Consider the following 21064-nt stretch of genomic DNA (forward strand, 5'->3'; position numbering starts at 1 on the left):
ACGTCCTTCCAAAAAGGCGCATAGGAAGCACAGTTCTCCTTCTCCGCCACGGCGCATTTCTTCTCCTGCGCCACCCAGCGGTTGCCGCCCCAGGCCGTCATCCGTTTCGCCTGGCCGCACCGCCGGTAGCCGTATATCTGGCCGTTCACCGGCGGAGGAAGCTCCCCCTCCCGGCCATCCTCCCGAGATGGCCGATGACCCTATAGACCCCATGGACGATGACTGTCCGCCTACTGATAGCGGCGGCAGTGCTCGCTCGAAGCCCGGCCCTAAGCGGCCTTCGAGGTGACCCTTTCTCTCATCTTCCTTTTCTTACGATGGCACTTATTCACTGGAATATTCGCAGCATTCGCTCCAACCGAGAGGACTTGAAGTTGCTGCTCCGCTTGCATCGTCCGCTCGTCGTAGCCCTCCAGGAAACGAAGCTACGCCCATGCGATCACATTGCCTTGGCACACTACACCTCTGTGCGTTTTGACCTACCCCCTGTGGTAGGTATCCCAGCTCATGGAGGGGTTATGTTGCTGGTCCGGGATGATATTTACTACGATCCCATCACGTTGCACACCGGCCTGCAGGCAGTTGCCATCCGCATTACTCTCCCCACTTTTACGTTTTCCTTTTGTACCGTTTACACTCCATCGTCCTCTGCCGTTACCAGGGCAGACATGATGCAACTTACTGCTCAGCTACCTGCACCGTTTTTGTTAACTGGAGACTTCAATGCCCACCATCCCCTTTGGGGTTCTCCAGCCTCCTGCCCGAGGGGCTCCTTGTTCGCAGACCTTTTCAACCAGCTCAATCTTGTCTGCCTCAATACTGGCGCCCCTACTTTTCTTTCGGACACATCTCATACCTATTCCCATTTAGACCTCTCCATATGTACTCCCCAACTTGCACGCCGGTTTGAGTGGTATGCACTTTCTGATACATATTCGAGCGACCACTTCCCGTGTGTTATCCATCTCCTGCAGCATACTCCCTCTCCGTGCTCCTCTAGTTGGACCATCTCCAAGGCAGACTGGGGGCTCTTTTCTTCCAGGGCGACCTTTCAGGATCAAACCTTCACAAGCTGCGATCGTCAGGTCGCACACCTCACGGAAGTCATTCTTGCTGCTGCTGAATATTCCATCCCTCACCCTACTTCTTCTCCAAGTCGCGTACCGGTCCCCTGGTGGACCGCAGCATGTAGAGACGCTTTACGTGCTCGTCGACGTGCTTTACGCACCTTTAAACGCCACCCTACAGTGGCGAATTGTATCAATTATAAACGTTTACGTGCTCAGTGTCGTCGTATTATTAAAGAAAGCAAGAAAGCCAGCTGGGCTGCTTTCACAAGCACCTTCAACAGTTTTACTCCTTCTGTTGTCTGGGGTAGCCTGCGCCAGCTATCTGGCACTAAGGTCCACTCCCCAGTTTCTGGCTTGAAGGTCGCGAATGAAGTCCTTGTGGCCCCTGAGGCTGTCTCCAATGCCTTCGGCCGCTTTTTCGCCGAGGTTTCGAGCTCCGCTCATTACCACCCTGCCTTCCTCCCCCGCAAACAGGCAGAGGAGGCTAGGCCACCTGACTTTTGCTCCTCGAATTGTGAAAGTTATAATGCCCCATTCACCATGCGGGAACTCGAAACCGCACTTGGCCGATCACGGTCCTCCGCTCCAGGGCCTGATTCTATTCATATTCAGATGCTGAAGAACCTTTCTCCTGCGGGTAAAGGTTTTCTTCTTCATACATACAATCGCATCTGGATTGAGGGACATGTTCCCGCATGCTGGCGCGAGTCTATTGTTGTCCCGATTCCTAAGCCGGGGAAGGACAAGCACTTGCCTTCCAGTTATCGACCTATCTCGCTTACCAGCAGTGTCTGTAAAGTGATGGAGCGAATGGTTAACTCTCGATTGGTTTGGCTGCTCGAGTCTCTACGCCTACTTACCAATGTCCAATGTGGATTTCGTAGGCGCCGCTCTGCTGTTGACCATCTGGTTACCTTGTCGACCTTCATTATGAATAACTTCTTGCGGAAGCGCCCGACCGCGGCTGTGTTCTTTGATTTGGAGAAGGCTTACGACACCTGTTGGAGGGCGGGCATTCTCCGCACCATGCATACATGGGGCCTTCGCGGTTGCCTCCCTCTTTTTATTCGTTCCTTTTTTAATGGATCGACAGTTCAGGGTACGTGTGGGTTCTGTCCTGTCCGACACCTTTCGCCAGGAGAATGGGGTGCCACAGGGCTCAGTTTTGAGCGTCGCTCTGTTCGCCATCGCGATCAATCCAATAATGGATTGCCTCCCAGCTGATGTATCAGGCTCCCTTTTTGTGGACGATTTTACCATCTATTGCAGCGCGCAGCGTACACGTGTCCTGGAGCGCTGTCTTCAGCGTTCTCTTGACCGCCTTTACTCCTGGAGTGTCGCCAATGGCTTCCGTTTTTCTGCCGAGAAGACGGTCTGTATTAACTTCTGGCGCTACAAAAAGTTTCTCCCACCGTCCTTACGACTTGGTCCCGTTGCTCTCCCAATCGTGGAGACCACCAAATTTTTAGGCCTTACCTTTGACAGGAAACTTACCTGGTCTCCACATGTCATATTTGGCCGCCCGTTGTACCCGTTCTTTAAATGTCCTCCGTGTTCTCAGTGGTATGTCGTGGGGAGCGGATCGAACCGTCCTACTTCGTCTATATCGGTCGATCGTCCGCTCCAAGCTGGATTATGGGAGCTGCGTATACTCCTCTGCACGGCCATCCATCTTACGCCGCCTCAACTCCATACAACATCGGGGTTTACGACTTGCGACCGGAGCATTTTATACCAGTCCCGTAGAGAGTCTTCATGCTGACGCTGGCGAATTGCCACTCACTTACCGGCGCGATATACTGCTTTGTCGGTATGCCTGTCGGCTACTGTCAATGCCCGACCATCCGTCTTATCGTTCCTTTTTTGACGACTCTCTTGACCATCAGTACGGGTTGTATGTCTCTGCCCTGCTACCCCCTGGAGTTCGCTTTCGTCGCCTCCTTCAACACCTTAATTTTTCACTCCCTGCAACCTTTCGAGTGGGCGAGAGCCGCACGCCACCTTGGCTCCAGGCTCAGGTCCGCGTTCACCTTGACCTCAGCTCGCTCCCAAAAGAGGTCACCCCCGGTTCGGTCTACCACTCCCGTTTTTTGGAACTTCGTTCGAAGTTCATCAACATGACTTTCATTTATACAGATGGCTCTAAGACCAATGACGGGGTTGGGTGTTCCTTTATAGTCGGGGCACAAAGTTTCCAATACCGGCTCCATGACCATTGTTCGGTCTTCACAGCTGAGCTCTTTGCCCTCTACCAGGCTGTTCTTTACATCTGCCGCCACCGACATTCTGCTTATGTCATCTGCTCAGATTCCCTGAGCGCCATCCAGAGCCTCAGTGATCCGTACCCGGTTCACCCTTTCGTACACCGGATCCAACGCTCCCTTCAGCGGCTGGTGGACGTCGGTCCGCCGGTTAGCTTTATGTGGGTTCCCGGCCATGTCGGTATCCCTGGGAACGAAGCTGCAGATGCCGCGGCCAAGGCTGCGGTCCTCCAGCCTCGGACAGCTTCTTGTTGTGTCCCTTCGTCCGATCTTAGCAGGGTCATTTGTCGGCGCGTTGTGTCGCTGTGGCATGCCGATTGGGCTGCACTTACCGACAACAAGCTTCGGGCCTTAAAACCTCTTCCCGTGGCTTGGACGTCCTCCTCACGCCCTTCTCGGCGGGAGGAGGTCGTTTTAGCAAGGTTAAGGATTGGACACTGCCGGTTCAGCCATCGCCATCTGCTGACGGCTGCGCCGGCGCCGTTCTGCCCATGTGGGCACTTGCTGACGATTAGACACATTTTAATGTCCTGTCCCGATCTTAACCAACTGCGCCTCGATCTTAACCTGCCTATTACTTTCGATGCCGTTTTAGCGGATGACCCACGAGCAGCTGCTCGTGTTCTTTGTTTTATCAATTTGACACACCTTGCTAAGGACATTTGATGAAGTTTTTTAATCCTATGCCTGTCAGTCTGTCTTTTATTGTGTTTTTCCTTTTAGTTGTTGTTGTCAACTTGTGGCTCGCGGTGCATTTTTAGAGTAGTCAGGGCGCTAATGACCATTGAAGTTGTGCGCCCTAAAACCACAAAAAAAAAAAAAAAAAAAAAAAACAGATGGCTCTAAGACCAATGACTGGGTCGGGTGTTCCTTTATTGTCGGGGCACAAAGTTTCAAATACCGGCTCCATGACCATTGTTCGGTCTTCACAGCTGAGCTCTTTGCCCTCTACCAGGCTGTTCTTTACATCTGCCGCCACCGACATTCTGCTTATGTCATCTGCTCAGATTCCCTGAGCGCCATCCAGAGCCTCAGTGATCCGTACCCGGTTCACCCTTTCGTACACCGGATCCAACGCTCTCTTCAGCGGCTGGTGGACGTCGGTCCGCCGGTTAGCTTTATGTGGGTTCCTGGCCATGTCGGTATCCCTGGGAACGAAGCTGCAGATGCCGCGGCCAAGGCTGCGGTCCTCCAGCCTCGGACAGCTTCTTGTTGTGTCCCTTCGTCCGATTTTAGCAGGGTCATTTGTCGGCGCGTTGTGTCGCTGTGGCATGCCGATTGGGCTGCACTTACCGACAACAAGCTTCGGGCCTTAAAACCTCTTCCCGTGGCTTGGACGTCCTCCTCACGCCCTTCTCGGCGGGAGGAGGTCGTTTTAGCAAGGTTACAAATTGGACACTGCCGGTTCAGCCATCGCCATCTGCTGACGGCTGCGCCTGCGCCGTTCTGCCCATGTGGGCACTTGCTGACGGTTAGACGCATTTTAATGTCCTGTCCAGATCTTAACCAACTGCGCCTCGATCTTAAACTGCCTAATACTTTCGATGCAATTTTAGCGGATGACCCACGAGCAGCTGCTCGTGTTCTTCGTTTTCAGTTTGACGAACCTCGCTAAGGACATATGATGTTTTTTTTAATCCTATGCCTGTCAGTCTCTTTTATCGTGTTTTCCCTTTTAGTTGTTGTTGTCAACTTGTGCCTCGCGGTGCTTTCTTAGAGTAGTCAGGGCGCTAATGACCATTGAAGTTGTGCGCCCTAAAACCACAAAAAAAAAAAAGATCCATCGGTCATTCAGAGTTCGAGTTGGTACTGCTTTTAGTTCTCCACGGACACAGGAGATGGGCATCCCACAAGGTTCTGTCTTGAGTGTCCTTCTTTTCCTCATTGCTATCGATGGACTTGTGGCCTCTGTCGGTCCCTTGGTCGCCCCTGCCCTGTATGTGGACGATTTCTGCATTTGGGTTAGATCCTCCTTGATGGCATCTGCAGAACGGCAGCTCCAGGTAGCTATACGGCGTGCCTCTGCATGGACCATCTCACACGGGTTTCAGTTCTCTCCTTTAAAATCGCGAGTGGTCCACTTCTGTCGCTGTACTACAATCCACCCTGACCCAGAGCTCTATCTCGCAGCACAACGATTGCCTGTGGTCCCACGGTTTTGTTTCCTGGGTTTTCTTTTCGACAACAAGCTCACTTGGCTGCCCCATATCAGACATCTGAAGGTAGGATGTTTCCATAAACTCAGTTTCCTTCGCTTCCTTGCCCACTCCTCTTGGGATGCGGACCGTTCCCTCCTCCTCCATCTTTATTGTGCTCTAGTTCTGTCTCGCTTGGACTATGGTTGTCGAGTTTATGGTTCAGCTGCTCCTTCCACACTGCACGTGCTGGATCCAGTCAATCATCGTGGTATCTGTTTGGCCACCGGTGCCTTCCCTACTAGCCCTGTTAATAGTCTCCTGGTTGAAGCTGGGATCCCCCCTTTCTGTTCGGTGGTCCCAGCTTCTGGTGTCTTATGCACTCACTATCCGTTCCTCTCCAACTCATCCTTCCTATTCTATCGTGTTCCCAGACAATGGACGTCGCCCACCCGACTTCCGCCCTCGGGTGGGTTTTCCGGTTGGGCTCCGCCTTGCGTCTCTTTGCCGTGATTTTCAGCTTCCTTCTTTGTCCTGTCTTCCACGCTCCCTCCCCTCCACCCCCCCCCCCCCTTGGTTAGTTCCTCGGCCTCGAATTCGGATGGATCTCTGCCGAGGTTCGAAAGATTCCATACCCCCAGTGGTGGTCCATTCCTTTATCCACCACATTTCATGGGAGTTTCGGGATGCTGTAGTTTTTAACACTGATGGCTCTAAATCTGTTGATCATGTGGGGTATGCCTTCACGTCCTCTGTTGGAACGGAAAGTCATCTGCTGCCACCTACATGTGGGGTGTTTACTGCGGAATTGATGGCAATTTCCCAGGCCCTTACCTTTATTAAACAGTCCCAACACAACCGCGTTTTGTTAAGTACGGACTCAATGAGTGGCCTTCTTGACATTGACCGGTGTTTTTCACGCCATCCCTTGGTCTCTGCCATCCATGACCATCTCGCTGATATTCGACATGCTGCTTGTTCCATTGACTTCCTTTGGGTTCCTGGCCATATGGGTATCCCGGGTAATGAGCTCGGTGATCGTTTGGCTGGGGGAGCAGTTACTTACCCCCATTTTCTGTAACCCCTCCTGCTGCGGATTTATGGCTTCACATCAAATCCCACTTCGCACAGTCATGGGCCAATTCTTGGGAGGCTACTCCCCTGTCTAATAAACTTTGTGGAATTAAAGTGACACCAGGCCCATGGCATTCTTCCTTTCACCTCTCCCGAAAGGACTCTACCACACTGTGTCATCTCCGCATTGGCCATACCAGGCTGACTCGTGGTTTTCTTTTGCGTGATGAGCCACTCCCACTATGTGGTTGTGGAGCCTTCCAGTCGGTAGCCCACATTTTGGTTGAATGCCCTCTTCTTTTGGCTCTGCGTGCTAAATACAGACTCCCCCACACTTTACCTTTGATGTTGGTTGACGATTTCCGGATGGTCTCTCTGGTACTCGGTTTCCTCCGGGAAAGTTCTCAGTTTTAAGGTTTTTAATCTGTCTGGTGTTGGGGCAGGGCAGTGTGTGTTTGGGTGTCTCCCACTGTAAGCAGTGTTCGGAGATTCCCGATGCACCTCCCTGACCGAAATCCTCTTTTCTTCCCCTTTTACTCTGTTTTTACCCTTTTTTTAAAGGCTTGGTTAGTCTTTCTATTCCCATACGTACTTTCTACATTATAGCAGTTGTACCTCTTAAGTCACAGGTGGTCTTGCCTATGCTGCTTCAGCATAGTGTTAGGTTCGTTCTCTTGCCGACTTCCCTCATTTTCTTTTTTACCATTGACAACATGACTGCCCTTTTACGTTTTTACTTTTTCCCGTTTTATTGTTCTGACTTTCCTGAGATGCCCCATTAGCGGAATGGAGCATATTTGAAACAAGGGACTGATGACCTTGCTGTTTGGTCCCTTAAACCTCAAACAACCAACCATCTAAACATCATGTTTCCAAGAAGGCTAATGAGAAACGCAGTTCCTTTCCTTCTCCGCCAAGGCGTGTCCCATCTACAGCACCACCTGGCGGTAACTGCCCTTGGTTGTCTTCCGTGTCGCCGAGGCGCACTGCTGGCGGCCGATCAACTGGCTGATTGCTGGTGACAGGAGCTGCTCCTGAACAAGCTATGGATCAGGATCTTCTGCCTTCGGCTGAATGCCGTTCCATGCTTTCGGTCGCTAGCTCTGAGCAGTCGTTGAGTTGACGGCAACCTTGGTCACATTCCTCCATTTTCTGTTCACCCGATGTCCATTATCCACTGGAATATCCGCGGCATTTGAGCCAATCGGGATGAATTGTCGATCCTCTTATGATCCTACTCGCCGGTCATCTTGTCTCTTCAGGAAACAAAGCTGCGTCCCCACGACCACTTTGTTCTCCCCCATTTTCAGTCAGTCGGATTTGATCTCCCCTCTGTTGAAGGCACTCCAGCACATGGATGACTCAATGATTCTTCTCCATGATACTATCCATTATCACCCAATCCCCTTACACACTTCCTTCCAAGCTGTCACTGTCCGTCTTTCCCTTTCTGGATACACCTTTTCTCTTTGTACTGTATACTTTCCATCGTCCACACCAATGGCACGACCTGATCTCCTTCATCTTCTTGGTCAGCTTCCACCCCCCACGCCCCCCGTACCCCACTATTTGCTGGTTGGGGACTTCAATGCCCACCACCTGCTTTGGGGATCTCCACATCCTTGTCTGCATGGCTTACTATTGCTAGAAGTCTTCCACCAAGTGGATCTTGTTCGCCTCAACACTGGGGACCCTACATTTTTGTCTGCCTCCACGACAAATTTCTCTCATTTGGACCTTTTGTTCAGTACTGTTCCGCTAGCTTGGCGCTTCGAATGGTTCGCCCTTGATGATACACACTGGAGTGACCACTTTCAATGTGTCCTTAGACTGCAGCCTCAACTGCCATATATGCGCCCGCGACGCTGGAAGTTTGCCCAAGCCGATTGGACACTTTTTTTCGTCTCTAGCGACATTCGATGACAGTCACTTTCCTAGCATTGACGATGAGGTCACACATATTACAGACGTTATTCTTACAGCTGCGGAACGTTCAATACCACGCACCTCCGAATTGCCCCGGCGCCTCCCAGTTCCTTGGTGGAACGAGGCATGCCGTGACGCACTACGTGAGCGGCGAAGTGCTCTCCGCGTTTTCCGCCACCATCCTACTTTGGCCAACTGTATCCGCTATAAGCAGTTCCGTGCGCGATGCCGTCGCGTCATCCGCGATAGCAAGAAGGCAAGCTGGAAATTCTTTATTAGCTCATTTAACACCTTCACTCCCTCCTCGGAAGTTAGGAGTCGGCTTCGACGGTTCTCAGGCGCCCCTAGTTTCTCCCCTTTCTCTGGGCTCACTGTCGCGCATAATACGTTATTGGACCCCGTCGCAATTTCGAACTCACTGGGTCAACACTTTGCGGAGATTTCGAGCTCTTCAAATTACCTGCCAGCGTTTCTCCTGAAGAAACGTGCAGAAGTAGTGCAACCTCTTGCTTTCTCCTCAAAATCGCGAAAGCTATAATACAGTTTTCTCCATGCGGGAACTCCAACATGCACTCTTCTTCTTGCTCCTCCGCTCCAGGACCAGATGGTATCCACATCCAAATGTTGCTGCATTTATCAACCCATAGTCTGCATTACCTCCTTCGCCTTTATAATCGAATTTGGACCAACAGTGCTTTTTCCAGGCCATGGCGGGTAGCTATCGTCATTCCTGTTGCGAAACCTTCCATTTTTGGACGTCGCTAAATTCTTGGGTCTTATGTTTGACAGAAAACTGTGCTGGTCCTCCCACGTTTCCTATCTTTCGGCTCGCTGTCTGCGATCCCTCAACACCCTCAGTATCCTGAATGGTACCTCCTGGGTAGCGGACCAAGTGGTTCTTCTCCGCTTCTATCGTGCCTTAGTGCACTCGAAATTGGACTATGGAAGCATAGTTTTCTTCTCTGCTCGGCCGTCTATTCTTCGGCGTCTCGACTCTATCCACCACCGTGGATTACGTTTAGTGTCTGGAGCTTTTTACACCAGCCCTGTGGAAAGCCTTTATGCTGAGAGTGCTGAACCTCTGCTGCCCAATTTGCGAGCAGTCCTTCCGAGTCGTTATGCTAGCCATTTGTCTTCCATGCCTGCTAATCCAGCCCATGACATTTTTTTTGACGCCTCCTTGGATGTTGAGAATACAGGCCGCCCTTCCTCCCTACTAGCACCGGGAGTCCGCTTCCGTCAGCTGGTCCATTCTCTTTCCTTCCCCTTTCCTAAAACCTTCTTGACAACTTGGGGTACCGCACTGCCTTAACTCCGTCTCCAGATCTGCCTGCTCTGGGACCTTTAATTTCCCAAGGATGGTACCCCTTCACTTGTTTATCGTCGGGCATTTGTAGCTCTGTGCACAAATGAAGGAAGCCACATTTATTTACACTGATGGCTCGAAAACATCGTTAGGTGTAGGGAGTGCCTATATTGTTGGCGACACCCCAAATAGATTTCGGCTTCCCGACCAGTGTTCGGTTTTACTGCGGAGCTTTATGCTGTTCTCCAGGCTGTCCAATACATCCATTGCCATCAGCGGATACACTACGTTATCTGCTCAGATTCCCTCAGCTCCCTCCTCAGTCTCCAAGCTCTGTACCCTGTCCACCCTCTGGTCCACTGGATTCAGGACTGCCTCCACTTGCTCCACTTTGGGGGGTTTCGCTGTGGCATTCCTCTGGATCTCAGGACACATTGGTATCTGTGGAAGTGAGGCAGCCGATATAGTGGCCGAGGCTGGAGTCTCTCTTCTTCAGCCCGCTATTTCCGCGATTGCTTTCGCCGATCTACGGAGTGTTTTATGTCATCGTGTTGTTCTTTTATGGCACGCACATTGGTCGACACTTCCCAATAATAAACTGCGGGACGTGAAAGCTCTTCCCTGTGCTTCGACCTCTTCCTCCCGTACGCATTGTCGGCATGAGGTAATTTTAACTAGACTCCGGCTGGGGCACTGTCTTTTTAGCCATCGACATCTTTTAAGTGGTGATCCTCCCCACTCTGTCCCCACTGCTCTCAGCTGTGGACAGTAAGACACCTTTTACTTGAGTGCCCCTATTTTACTCAGTTACGTGTCCGTCTACAGCTGTCACCTGGTATCTCTTTCATTCTAGCAGATGAAACGCGCTCAGCCGATCGCGTTCTCGAGTTTGTTAGTGCCAGTGAGATGACGTCAGTCATTTGAAGCTCATTTTGGGGACAACAACCGCCTTCTATAGTGGATTTTTAAGCTTTCCTTCTATTTTTAGTTTCTCCAATTTTTGAGTTTCGTTCCCATTTCTGCCTTTTCCTAAGTCACAGGCTGAGCGCTAATGACCATAGCAGTTTTGCGCCCTAAAACCATTACAAAAAAACCTTTATTTACACTGATGGTTCCAAAACCGACGATGGTGTCGGCTGTGCCTTTGTCGTCGGGGACGTCAACTTCAAATACCGGCTCCTCGACCAGCGTTCCAGTTTTGCAGCCGAGCTTTTTGCTCTCTCTCTCTCTCTCTCTCTCTCTCTCTCTCTCTCTCTCTCTCTCTCTCTCTCTCTCAGGCCGTTCAGTATGTCTGCCGCCACTGCTATTCTACGTATGAACTCTGCTCAGATTCAGTCAGTGCTCTTCAGAGCCTTGGAACTCCATATCCGGTCCATCCCTTGGTGCAATGGGTCCAGCAATCCCTCCATTCTTTTGCTGATGATGGCTCTCCTGTTAGCTTTTTGTGGGTTCCAGGCCATGTAGGAGTACCTGGGAATGAGGCTGCTGATGCTGTGGCCAAGGCTGCAGTCCTCCTGTCTCTGCCAGCCTCCCTTTGTGTCCCATCGTCTGACATTAGTGGGGTTGTTTGTAAGAGGTTTGTGTCATTATGGTGGGATTCTTGGTCATCACTTCAAGAAGATTAGCTCCGGGCCATAAAACCGTTCCCAACAGCTTGGACAACCTCCTCCCGACCATCTCGGCGAGAGGAGGTCCTTCTGACCAGTTTGCGGATTGGGCATTGCCGGTTTAGCCACCGATACCTGCTGTCCGGTGACCCCGCCCCGCAGTGCCCTTGTGGTAATGCATTGACAGTGTGCCATGTTTTATTGTCGTGTCCCCGCTTTAGTCAATCTTGTGTTGTCCTGTCCCTGCCATCTACTTTACCGGATATTTTAGCTGATGACGCTCGAGCAGCTGCTCGTGTTCTGCATTTTCAAACTTTGACTGGCTTGTCCAAAGACATCTAACTTTTTTACTTATTTTATCTGCATCTTTGTCAGGACTTTCTGGTGTCCCCCCCCCTCCCTTTGAGTTTTACTAGATTCCATGTGCTCTAACAACTGTGACTGGGCGCTAATGACCTCAGTAGTTGAGCGCCCTTAAACCCCACAAAAAAGCTGAATTGGTAGCAATCTTGCGTGCACTGGAATGTCCTCTTCTGCTCAGAACTGTCCTTCACTATCTGTAGTGACTCCTTGAGCAGTTTGCACACTATCGGCCAGTGCTTCCCTCGCCACCCCTCTCCCTTTCCCTCCTTGATCAATGTGGATGCTCACTGGTTTTTATTTGGACCCCAGGCCATGCTGGGACCCCTGGCAATGAACTTGCCAATTGACTGGCTCAACTGGGTGCTAGCAGGCCATCTCTTGCTATTGGCATTCCAGAAATAGACTTTCACTCGGCATTACGTTGTCACGTTTTGGGACTTTGGATGCGGAATGGCACACTCTTTCTTTGCCAAACAAGCTCAGGGTGATAAATGATTCCACAACTATGTGGCGTTCCTCCTTATGGGTCTCTCATAAAGCTTCCGTTGTCCTTGGCCGGCTTAGCATTGGCCATACTTGGCTGTTATCTCCTCCATTGTGAGGACCCTCCCCCCCCCTCTCTGTCGGTGTGGATCAATGTTGACTGTGGTTCACATCTTACTGGACTGTACCAACTTAGCCCCCATGCAATTGACTTTCAGCTTTCCTTACTTGTACCCCTGGCATTAGCTGACAATGCCTTGGCAGCTGATCTGGTGTTAAAATTTCTTCATGATGGGGGTTTTTATCACTTGATTTAGGGGTGGGGACCTTCAACCTTAACAGTGGATGGAGGGGATGGCAGGGCATCTTAACTCCCCCCTTTGCCCCAATTCGACTGGGCTTGGTGGTTCACCCTCACCCTCTCCCTTCCCACCCCTTTCTTTATGGGGTCTGTTTTATCTTGCATGTCTATCTTGTCTACCTTTGCTTCTTCCTTCATACCCCTGTCATTAGTCACTTTCTTTCCCTCTTCTTCCGCCTTCTTCTTCCCTTCCTTCTCTGTCAATAATTTGTAATTTTATTGCCATTGTAGTTCACTCTTATAGTGTGAGGTTATCAGTTTGTTATTCCAAGGTTGGAGGGACTGATGACTGGGTAGTTCGGTCCCTTTCTCCAATCCAACCAACCAACCAACTTAATTCCTCCCCTCTTCCTCAGGGTGCGACAGCAACAATCCTCAATATGAGGCTAGAAGGGCACAAGGGCAGGATTCACCCAGCTGGATCACTCACAGCTTGCAGTCGATTGGCCAAAGGCCCTCACAGGCCAGATGCGGCCCATGCAGAACCTCCCCTCATCAGTGAAGGTTCCCATGATCTGCAGCTGCTACGCTACAAGTAGGCACACATCACCAGACCTTGATTACTCAATCAGTCGACCCCCCCTGCGGGTCCGGGGATTAGAATAGGCCCGAGGTATTCCTGCCTGTCGTAAGAGGCGACTAAAAGGAGTCCATCCCCCTCACGGGGGTAGTTAGCGCCTGCGTCCGGAGACGGACGGTTCCACGACCTATAATCGTGGTCTTTTTGGTTTTTCACTTCTCGTTTCTTCCTTCCTTTTGTTGGTTCCTTTCTGTGCTCTTCTCCACCTCACTGTCTTCCTTACTCTTTCCCTTGACTTCTCCTTGCCTTCTCATTGCCTTTTTCTCCTTGCCTTCTCATTGCCTTTTTCTCATTGCCTTTTTCTCATTGCCTTTTTCTCATTGCCTTTTTCTCATTGCCTTTTTCTCATTGCCTTTTTCTCATTGCCTTTTTCTCATTGCCTTTTTCTCATTGCCTTTTTCTCATTGCCTTTTTCTCATTGCCTTTTTCTCATTGCCTTTTTCTCATTGCCTTTTTCTCATTGCCTTTTTCTCATTGCCTTTTTCTCATTGCCTTTTTTTCTCCTTGCCTTTTTTTCTCCTTGCCTTTTTTTCTCCTTGCCTTTTTTTCTCCTTGCCTTTTTTTCTCCTTGCCTTTTTTTCTCCTTGCCTTTTTTTCTCCTTGCCTTTTTTTCTCCTTGCCTTTTTTTCTCCTTGCCTTTTTTTCTCCTTGCCTTTTTTTCTCCTTGCCTTTTTTTCTCCTTGCCTTTTTTTCTCCTTGCCTTTTTTTCTCCTTGCCTTTTTTTCTCCTTGCCTTTTTTTCTCCTTGCCTTTTTTTCTCCTTGCCTTTTTTTCTCCTTGCCTTTTTTTCTCCTTGCCTTTTTTTCTCCTTGCCTTTTTTTCTCCTTGCCTTTTTTTCTCCTTGCCTTTTTTTCTCCTTGCCTTTTTTTCTCCTTGCCTTTTTTTCTCCTTGCCTTTTTTTCTCCTTGCCTTTTTTTCTCCTTGCCTTTTTTTCTCCTTGCCTTTTTTTCTCCTTGCCTTTTTTTCTCCTTGCCTTTTTTTCTCCTTGCCTTTTTTTCTCCTTGCCTTTTTTTCTCCTTGCCTTTTTTTCTCCTTGCCTTTTTTTCTCCTTGCCTTTTTTTCTCCTTGCCTTTTTTTCTCCTTGCCTTTTTTTCTCCTTGCCTTTTTTTCTCCTTGCCTTTTTTTCTCCTTGCCTTTTTTTCTCCTTGCCTTTTTTTCTCCTTGCCTTTTTTTCTCCTTGCCTTTTTTTCTCCTTGCCTTTTTTTCTCCTTGCCTTTTTTTCTCCTTGCCTTTTTTTCTCCTTGCCTTTTTTTCTCCTTGCCTTTTTTTCTCCTTGCCTTTTTTTCTCCTTGCCTTTTTTTCTCCTTGCCTTTTTTTCTCCTTGCCTTTTTTTCTCCTTGCCTTTTTTTCTCCTTGCCTTTTTTTCTCCTTGCCTTTTTTTCTCCTTGCCTTTTTTTCTCCTTGCCTTTTTTTCTCCTTGCCTTTTTTTCTCCTTGCCTTTTTTTCTCCTTGCCTTTTTTTCTCCTTGCCTTTTTTTCTCCTTGCCTTTTTTTCTCCTTGCCTTTTTTTCTCCTTGCCTTTTTTTCTCCTTGCCTTTTTTTCTCCTTGCCTTTTTTTCTCCTTGCCTTTTTTTCTCCTTGCCTTTTTTTCTCCTTGCCTTTTTTTCTCCTTGCCTTTTTTTCTCCTTGCCTTTTTTTCTCCTTGCCTTTTTTTCTCCTTGCCTTTTTTTCTCCTTGCCTTTTTTTCTCCTTGCCTTTTTTTCTCCTTGCCTTTTTTTCTCCTTGCCTTTTTTTCTCCTTGCCTTTTTTTCTCCTTGCCTTTTTTTCTCCTTGCCTTTTTTTCTCCTTGCCTTTTTTTCTCCTTGCCTTTTTTTCTCCTTGCCTTTTTTTCTCCCTCCTTGCCTTTTTTTCTCTCCTTGCCTTTTTTTCTCCTTGCCTTTTTTTCTCCTTGCCTTTTTTTCTCCTTGCCTTTTTTTCTCCTTGCCTTTTTTTCTCCTTGCCTTTTTTTCTCCTTGCCTTTTTTTCTCCTTGCCTTTTTTTCTCCTTGCCTTTTTTTCTCCTTGCCTTTTTTTCTCCTTGCCTTTTTTTTTTCTCCTTGCCTTTTTTTTTTCTCCTTGCCTTTTTTTTTTTCTCCTTGCCTTTTTTTTTTTCTCCTTGCCTTTTTTTTTTCCTCCTTGCCTTTTTTTTTTTCTCCTTGCCTTTTTTTTTTCTCCTTGCCTTTTTTTTTTTCTCCTTGCCTTTTTTTTTTTCTCCTTGCCTTTTTTTTTTTCTCCTTGCCTTTTTTTTTTTCTCCTTGCCTTTTTTTTTTTCTCCTTGCCTTTTTTTTTTTCTCCTTGCCTTTTTTTTTTCTCCTTGCCTTTTTTTTTTTTCTCCTTGCCTTTTTTTTTTTTTCTCCTTGCCTTTTTTTTTTTCTCCTTGCCTTTTTTTTTTTCTCCTTGCCTTTTTTTTTTTCTCCTTGCCTTTTTTTTTTTCTCCTTGCCTTTTTTTTTTCTCCTTGCCTTTTTTTTTTCTCCTTGCCTTTTTTTTTTTCTCCTTGCCTTTTTTTCTCCTTGCCTTCTCATTGCCTTCTTCTCCTTGCCTTCTCTGGTCTCCGCCTTGGCGTTTGAGACAGTCTGTCCTCTTTCTCCCTTTCTCTCTCTTCTTTTTCCTCTTCTTCCTTACTCCCTGTGCGTGCCTGAAGGCCGACCCACGCGTTCGCACGCGTAGCCGGTGACGGGGTAACGCGTAAGTCCCCGCCCTGGGTAGACATGTAAGGCACGCGTGTACCCCCTGGTAAAGGCCAGGCCCGGGGAGGGGTGATTGCCTGAGCTGATACCTTCTGACCATGCCGATTGGTCCCTCCGTTTGTTTCTCGGGAGGTGTGACCTGAGGTGTAAACATTCACCTAAGGCGGGAGTGCCCTCTGAGAGGGTCCCCACAAGGAAGGAGCGCGCCATCGGAGACGCTGGCAATCATGGGGGATTCCTCCGCAATGGATTCTACTCCATCTGTCTCGACTTCGACCCAAAAACGGAAACGTGACAAGCCAACAGTGACAAAAGTACTACCGCCTGCCCCACAGTTCCTCGTAGTTTCTCGCACTGAGGACGGAAAGGATTTTTCCTCTGTCAACCCTTTCGTTATTCAGAAGGGCGTAGATGCCATAGCCGGATCTGTCAAATCTTGTACCAGGTTGCGTAACGGCACCTTATTACTAGAAACTGAGAGTGCCTTTCAGGCACAAAAACTGCTTCGGGCCACCCTCCTGTACACGTTCCCTGTCCGGGTGGAGGCCCACCGAACTTTGAATTCGTCTCGTGGTGTAGTCTATACTAGCTCCCTCGACGGATTGACTGACGAGGAGCTTCAATCTTTCCTCGCTGAGCAGGGCGTGACGGCTGTCCATCGGGTCATGAAAAAGGTCAACAATGACCTTGTACCGACCCGGACACTTTTCTTGACCTTCGATAGTGTTAAGCTGCCATCGCGCATCAAGGCGGGCTACGAGGTTATTTCTGTTCGCCCCTATGTCCCGACACCTACGCGCTGCTACCAGTGTCAGCGTTTCAATCACACTCGACAGTCTTGTTCCAATCCCCCCAGGGGGTCCACAACTCTTTTGTGGATACGTGCGTAGCGAGCACGGGACCCCGAGCTAATGTGGCCTTCCTTCCTTTCCGGGCTGCATACCTTCCCTTTCCGCATCCTTCCCCATCCCTATCTTCGCCCCTCCTCCCCTCACCTCTGGCTCTTTCCTTCCCTTTCTCCCCATCTGGGAGTATGGTTTGTGCCTACGTCCGGAGACGGACGCTCGTAAATGTACTGCATTCTTCGCCTTCCTTGCTTTTGTCTTCTTCCTTCCTTTGTCCTTCTCTTTTCCTTACCTCTTCTGTTTCCCTTTTCTCCGCTGCGGCGTTTGAGACCTCTCTTCCTTCCTTTCCCTTTCCCTTTCTCTTTCTTCCTCCCTGTGCGTGTCTGAAGGCCGACCCACGCCCTTCGTGCGTAGCCGGTGACGGGGTAACGCGTAATTCCCTGCCCCGGGTAGACAGGTAGGACACGTACGTACCCCCTGGTAACGGCCAGGCCCAGGGAGGGGTGATTGCCCGAGCTGATACCTTCCGAAAATGCCGATTGGTCCCTCCGTCCGTTTGTCGGGAGGTGTGACCTGAGGTGTGAACAATCACCTAAGGCGGGAGTGCCCTCAGAGAGGGCCCCCACAAGGGAGGAGCGCGCCATCGGAGACGCCGGTAATCATGGGGGATTCTTCCGCAATGGTTTCCTCACCTTCCACTAAGTCTGCTCACAAACGTAAGTATACTGAGTCTCAGCCACAGACGATTCTTCCATCGTTGCCACAGTTCCTTGTTGTTTCTCGGTCTGATGAAGGTCACGACTTCTCCACGGTCAACCCTTTCATTATTCAGAAAGGTGTCGACGCAATAGCAGGTCCTGTAAAGTCTTGTTCCAGATTACGGAATGGCACCCTGTTGTTAGAAACACACAGTGCCCTCCAGGCACAAAAATTGCTGCGTACTTCTCTGCTCCACACCTTCCCTGTCCGAGTGGAACCGCACCGTACCTTAAATTCCTCGCGTGGAGTCGTTTATACACGCTCCCTCGATGGATTGTCTGACGAAGAAATTCAGCACTATTTGTCTGACCAGGGCGTAACGGCAGTTCATAGAGTTATGAAACGGGTTGACACGAACATCATTCCAACCCGCACTGTCTTCTTGACATTTGACACAGTTCAACTCCCATCGCAAATCAAAGCAGGCTATGAGATAATTTCCGTTCGCCCTTACGTCCCAAACCCTACGCGTTGCTATCGATGTCAGCGGTTCAATCACACCAGCCAGTCCTGTTCCAATCCAGCCAAATGTGTTACGTGTGGCAAGGATGCCCATGAGGGTGCTTGTCCACCTCCATCCCCTCGCTGCATCAACTGTATGGGTGACCACGCTGCTTCCTCTCGAGATTGCCCCGTTTTTAAGGACGAGAAGCTCATCCAGGAAATAAGGGTGAAGGAAAAGGTGTCGAACTTTGCTGCTCGAAAATTATTCGCCAGTCGCAAGCCCACCGTGCCTCAGACAGGAAAATACAGCACTGTCCTTGCTTCTCCTCGGCCAACAAAGGAGGCGGCCACGCAGACTTGCGACCTCACCTTTAGTACCACGGTCGTCAGATCGGCCAGCGCAAAGATCGCTCGTTCAACCTCACCACTTTCGCCTAAAGTCGGACGCCAAGTCTTCGAAAAAAGAGCATACTCGTGAAGAGTTTTTACGTACCGCAACTTCACAACCATCGGTTCCTTCTTCATCTAAACCACATTCTTCCAAGAAGGCTACAAAGAAACCCAGTTCCTCTCCTTCTCCGCCAAGGCGTGCCCCCTCTACAGCACCACCTGGCGGAAATCGCCCTCGGCCATCTTCTGTGTCGCCGAGGCGCACTGCTGGTGGCCGGTCAACCGGCCGATCGCTGGTGGCAGGGACTCCTCCTGACCAACCTATGGATCAGGATCTTCTGCCTTCGGCTGAATGCCATTCCATGCTGTCGGTTGCTAGCTCCGAGCAGTCTCTGAGTTGACAGCAACTTTGGTCACATTCCTCCATTTTCCTTTCACCCCATGTCCATTATCCACTGGAATATCCGCGGCATTCGAGCCAATCGGGATGAATTGTCGGTCCTCTTACGCTCCTACTCGCCGGTCATCTTCTGTCTTCAGGAAACAAAGCTGCGTCCCCATGACCGCTTTGTTCTCCCTCACTTTCAGTCCGTCCGATATGACCTCCCCTCTGTTGAAGGCACTCCAGCCCATGGAGGACTCATGATTCTTCTCCATGATACTCTCCATTATCACCCAATCCCCTTAAACAGTTCCTTCCAAGCTGTCGCCGTCCGTCTTTCCCTTTCTGGATACACGTTCTCTCTTTGTACTGTATACATTCCATCATCCACACCAATGGCACGAGCTGATCTCCTTCATCTTCTTGGTCAGCTTCCACCCCCCTATTTGCTGGTTGGGGACTTCAATGCCCACCACCCGTTTTGGGGATCTCCTCATCCTTGTCCACGTGGCTCCATATTGCTAGACGTCTTCCACCAAGCGGATCTAGTTTGCCTCAACACTGGGGTCCCCACATTTTTGTCTGCCTCCACGACAACCTTATCTCATTTGGACCTTGCGGTCGGTACTGTTCCGCTAGCTCGGCGCTTCGAATGGTTCGCCCTTGATGATACACACTCGAGTGACCACTTTCCATGTGTCCTCAGACTGCAGCCTCAATTGCCATATATGCGCCCGCGACGCTGGAAGTTTGCCCAAGCCGATTGGACACTTTTTTCGTCTCTCGCGACATTCGATGACCGTCGCTTTCCCAGCGTCGACGATGAGGTCACACATATTACCGACGTTATCCTTACAGCTGCGGAACGTTCAATACCACGCACCTCCGAATTGCCCCGGCGCCCCCCAGTTCCTTGGTGGAACGAGGCATGCCGTGATGCAATACGTGAGCGGCGACGTGCTCTTCGCATTTTCCGTCACCATCCTACTTTGGCCAACTGTATCCGCTATAAGCAGCTCCGTGCGCGATGCCGTCGCGTCATCCGCGATAGCAAGAAGGCAAGCTGGAAATTCTTTATTAGCTCATTTAACACCTTCACTCCCTCCTCGGAAGTTTGGAGTCGGCTTCGACGGTTCTCAGGCGCGCCTAGTTTCTCCCCGGTCTCTGGGCTCACTGTCGCGCATGATACCTTAGTGGACCCCGTCGCAATTTCTAACTCGTTGGGTCAGCACTTTGCTGAGATTTCGAGCTCTTCAAATTACCCGCCAGCGTTTCTCCCGAAGAAACGTGCAGCGGAAGTGCGACCTCTTGCTTTCTCCTCTCAAACTCACGAAAGCTACAATACTGTTTTCTCCATGCGGGAACTCCAACATGCCCTCTCATCTTCTCGCTCCTCCGCCCCGGGACCGGATGGTATCCATGTCCAAATGTTGCTGCATTTATCAACCCCTAGTCTGCGTTACCTCCTTCGCCTTTATAATCGAATTTGGACCGACAGTACCTTTCCCAAACGGTGGCGGGAAGCTATTGTCGTTCCCGTTCCGAAACCTGGAAAGGACAAACATCTCCCCTCTAGCTATCGCCCCATTTCTCTCACGAGTAGTGTCTGTAAGGTTTTGGAGCGTATGGTGAATTACCGTTTAGCTTGGTGGCTAGAATCCCGCAGTCTTAACACCAGCCCAATGCGGATTTCGGAAGCATCGTTCTGCCGTTGACCATCTTGTTGCTCTCTCCACTTATATCATGAACAATTTTCTCCGGAAACGCCAAACGGTAGCAATATTTTTTGATCTGGAGAGAGCATACGATACCTGTTGGAGGACAGGCATCCTCCGCACACTGTTCTCTTGGGGCTTTCGAGGCCGGCTGCCCCTTTTTCTTCGCGAATTTATGGCAGAGCGCACTTTTCGGGTGCGGGTGAACACTACTCTCTCCCGTACTTCCTCCCAAGAAAACGGGGTACCCCAGGGATCTGTGCTGAGTGTTGTACTATTTGCCATCGCCATAAATCCAATTATGGATTGTCTCCCTCCTGATGTCTCGGGCTCCCTCTTTGTGGACGATTTTGCGATCTACTACAGCTCTCAACGGACCAGCCTTCTTGAACGACGTCTTCAAGGATGTCTCGATCGCCTCCACTCGTGGAGCATCGAAACTGGCTTCCGTTTCTCACCCAGTAAGACCGTTTGTGTCAATTTTTGGCGACGTAAGGAGTTTCTTCCGCCCTCCTTACATCTAGGTCCTGTCAACCTTCCGTTTTCAGACGTCGCTAAATTCTTGGGTCTTCTGTTTGACAGAAAACTAAGCTGGTCCTCCCACGTTTCCTATCTTTCGGCTCGCTGTCTGCGATCGCTTAACACCCTCCGTGTCCTGAATGGTACCTCCTGGGGAGCGGACCGAGTGGTCCTTCTCCG

The 21064-nt window shown here is 50.0% G+C and overlaps 1 protein-coding gene across 1 annotated transcript in view; it reads left to right on the forward strand.

Annotated features, from left to right (window-relative positions):
* LOC126184347 (ceramide synthase 6-like) overlaps positions 1–21064 on the forward strand; it is a 98531-nt gene that overhangs the window by 55241 nt on the left and 22226 nt on the right. The window lies entirely within an intron of this gene.

The sequence above is a fragment of the Schistocerca cancellata genome, chromosome 4 (assembly GCF_023864275.1).
Source record: "Schistocerca cancellata isolate TAMUIC-IGC-003103 chromosome 4, iqSchCanc2.1, whole genome shotgun sequence".
Classification (NCBI taxonomy): Eukaryota; Metazoa; Arthropoda; class Insecta; order Orthoptera; family Acrididae; genus Schistocerca; species Schistocerca cancellata.